Here is a 4,056-nt window from a genome sequence, read left to right on the forward strand (position 1 = left end):
GCGCGGGAGTTCCGCCCGCCTGCCTGAGCTGACAGTGCGCAGGCGTGAGAGGCCTGCAAGGCCCGCTGGGAAATGTGGTTCACCACCCCGCACCTAAGCCGGGGCGTAGGCGGAGCCGCTCAGGTATATGGGGCGGGGCTTGCAGGCCGCATCTTAGAGGAATCTCACCCATTTTTTTTCCTTTGAAAGGCTGTCGCTCTCTGCACTGCCTTCTGAAAACGACGGAATTGGTACCTTTTAGACAACAATATTCTGTTTGCACTGACTGATGCACAGAGCACTGAAATAGGGGCTATAACCATACTGCATTACGAATAATAATGATTTCAATTTGAGTACCAATTATGCGTTTCTTCCATGCAAGATTATCTCCGTTAGGAAGTATTTAGTTTCTATTTTGAAATATGTAAGTTTATTTATTTGGAGGAATTGACGCTTGTATTGCCACAGGGTGGAAATTTAATCACAATTTGAAGGCCATCTATAATTCCCCATCACATAAAGGAAAGTCAATTATATTTAATTCAACAAACACTTATTAAGAGTCTGCTGTAGGGACTTCCCTGGTGACACAGTGGTTAAGAATCCGCCTGCCAATGCAGGGGACACGGGTTCGAGCCCTGGTCCGGGAAGATCCCACATGCCGCGGAGCAACTAAGCCCGTGCACCACAACTACTGAGCCTGCGCTCTAGAGCCCGCAAGCCACAAGTACTGAGCCCGCGTGCCACAACTACTGAAGCCTGCGCGCCTAGAGCCCGTGCTCTGCAACAAGAGAAGCCACCGCAATGAGAAGCCCGCGCACCACAACGAAGGGTAACCCTGGCTCGCCGCAACTAGAGAAAGCCCACACGCAGCAACGAAGACCCAACACAGCCAAAATTAAATTTAAAAAATAATAAATTAATTTAAAAAAAAAAACTAACAGTTACCATATAGGGAATTCCCTGGCCTTTCAGTGGTTAGGATTCCACGCTTCCACTGCAGGGGACACAGGTTCAATCCCTGGTTGAGGAACTAAGATCCCGCATGCGTGCCAAAAAATAAAGTTACCGTATAACCTAGCAATTCCACTCCTAGGTATATACTCGAGAGAAATGAAAATATATGTCCCCACAACGCCTCTTACATGAATGTTCATAGCAGCATAATTTACAGTAGCAAAAAACTTTCCTATATCCATCAAGATAATGGATAAATAAAATGTTGCATATCCATTCAGTGGGATATTATTTAGCCACAAAATGAAATAAAGTACTGATACATGCTTCAGCACGGATGAACTTTGAAAACGTTATGCTAAGTGAAAGGAGTCAGTCATAAAGGACCACATGTTGTACGGCTTTGTTTATATGAAATGTCCAGAAGAGGCAAATCCATAGAGACAGAAAATAGAGTAGTGATTGCCTATGGCTGACGTGATGGGGGTAAATGGGGCGTGCATTTTTAATGGGTACAGGGTTTCTTCTGGGGGTGATGAAAAGCATGAAAATTTAATGTGATGATGGCTGCAAAAAAACATTGGATTGTACACTATAAATGTGTGAATTGTATGGTATGTGAATTATACTCAATATAGTTAAAAGTGAGAGTAAAATGGCAAATATGAAAATAGTAATTACGATTACATTAAACTTTTTCTTCAAAATTATGTTCAAAAAAGAGGTCATAAAAATTGTGTAACAGAAATAATTCCCGAATTAAAAAGAAGTCTTCACATAAGATGACACTGGACCAAAGAAACAGAGACTAAATAAGACTAAGCACAGTTTTTCTAACATGCTTTCGTGAACCCACAGATATATGTCTGGTACACATCATCATGTGTTAAGGAATGTTAGATAGCCCCTTCCTGTTCTTAAAAAATAAATAAAACAGTTAAAGGGGGTTTTGTGTGTGTGTATGCCAATGAAATGAAATGTCTCCAACTGATAGTTCTGAGATCCAAATATTTTAAAGTGTATAAGGAAGAGTCTCGTCATTTGGGGTGGGCGTGTGGATACGTTGGTAGACACAATGTTGGTTTAGCTTAATTTAGATGCTCTGCAAGATACTTAGATACTCGGCAAGATAAAGCAACCCATGGCTTCTTGGTTGAGACTACTATCAGAAGGGCCCACTGAGGAAAGAAGAGGAACCAGTTTGTGGTAAACCACTGCAAGATAGTTAAGTAAAGCAACAATCTCCTTAAGATCACTTTGGGTCCAGGTAGGTAGAGAACACTTTAACCAACAGCTGAAAGTGAATACTTTTGCATATCCTGTATAAGTCATCCAAGCAGCAGTTTCTCAGGTTTGGGAGTTTGTTTTCACTTCATTTTCCCCTTGTAAGAAGATATGCTGTTGTTCCACTGGCAAATATTGGAATTCTGAGGAAAAACCTCTACCAGGTGGGAGTCAGAAAAGACTTGAACAGCTGATAGCCTCCTTGCAGACATGGCTTTGGCCAAGTCCTATAAATGCTTGTAAATGGCAGAAGAGCTTGCACTTTGAAGCATAGTGGTCCATGCCCTGCAGGATATTCAGGCAGGAGGGGAGAAAGCATCAGTTAGCCACACACCCCAGTAAGGACGGGCTCCCACAGAAAAGCCAGGTCAGGGCTCCAGCATTGTAGGACAAGTGGGTCACGCTTATCTCGCTCCATGAAGAACAGTGTATCTAGACAGAGAGAGAGAGACAGTTTGATGCAAGTACCGAGTCTACAGGCCAGCAACATTGGCTTTGGATATAGGCACCTTCTGGGCATAGTAAACAGGGCATGCTCTTTCATAAGTCAGGGCCTGTCACAGACCCAGGCACAGGAGCTGGAGAAGTGGGGAAATGGTCACTCCTTTATAAAAATGTGCTAGTCATTTAAATTCCCTCATGATGGGCGAGATCACCCCTTCTCTTTATTATGAAGGGCTGTGTTGGCATGGATGAAGATCAGTGGCTGCCTGATGTCTGCTGCCTGTTCCACAAGTCACACCATGTCCTATTAATAGACCAAGCAACACAATCTACAATAAACACAAGTTGTTGAAAACATAGAGTATTTACTAGAGGAGGCAGCAATAGCACCTGGAAAGATGTTGAGGAAACCAAATAGTGGACCTGAGAGCACTAAATAGGAAACCAATACCCTAGAACAGATAGTGGCAAATTTTTTTTCTGGAAAGGTCCATATGTAGTAAATATGTTTGGCTTTGTGGACCATACAGTCTCTGTTGCAGCCCCTCAACTCTGCGGCTGTAGCACAGAAGCAGCCATAGATAATACATAAACAGAGAATTCTGTGTGCCAATAAAACGTGATTTATAAAAACAGGCAGGTTTGGGAATTCCCTGGTAGTCCACTGGTTAGGACTCCATGCCCTCACCTTGGGGGTGTGGGTTCAATCCCTGATCAGGGAACTAAGGTCCCACAAGCCACGTGGCACGGGCAAAAAAAAAAAGAGGCACGTTTGCTGACTCCTGCTGTAGAACAACTAATATCCTAGAATTAGGTGTGGACTCCCACACCAGCTGATAAGCTAACCTATGGAGAGAGAAGCTATAATAGGAGCAAACCATATGAAAATGGAGGTTGGGGGAAGTGCTGTCTAGGTAAAGTGGGTAGCAGATGAATGGGAGATGAGATTGGAGAGAGAGGCTTCAGATTAGGCAGGAGCCTGGGGATCAAGGGAAAGAATTTATATATTATTATAACTGGGGTGAGAAGGCACTGAAGGGTTATAGGCATGTAAAATTTTAAATAAAATTACATTTCAAAAAATCACTCTAGCTACTGGGTGAAAAAGAGGGGATGTGGTAGGCTGTAAAGTGTAAAAAAGTGTAAAAAAGTGTAAAAAAGATAAACTGTGGTACATCCATACAATGGAATGTTATTTAACATAAAAAGAAATGAAACATTGAAACATGAAATAACATGCATGAATCTCAAAGGCATTATGCTGAGTGAAAGAAGCTGGTATCAAGAAGCTACATGGCGGCTTCCCTGGTGGCGCAGTGGTTGAGGGTCCGCCTGCTGATGCAGGGGACGCGGGTTCATGCGCGGCTGGGATGAGAGAGAGAGAGAGGG

The sequence above is a fragment of the Monodon monoceros genome, unplaced genomic scaffold (genome assembly GCF_005190385.1).
Source record: "Monodon monoceros isolate NGI ecotype Baffin Bay Population unplaced genomic scaffold, NGI_Narwhal_1 Super_Scaffold_4, whole genome shotgun sequence".
Classification (NCBI taxonomy): domain Eukaryota; kingdom Metazoa; phylum Chordata; class Mammalia; order Artiodactyla; family Monodontidae; genus Monodon; species Monodon monoceros.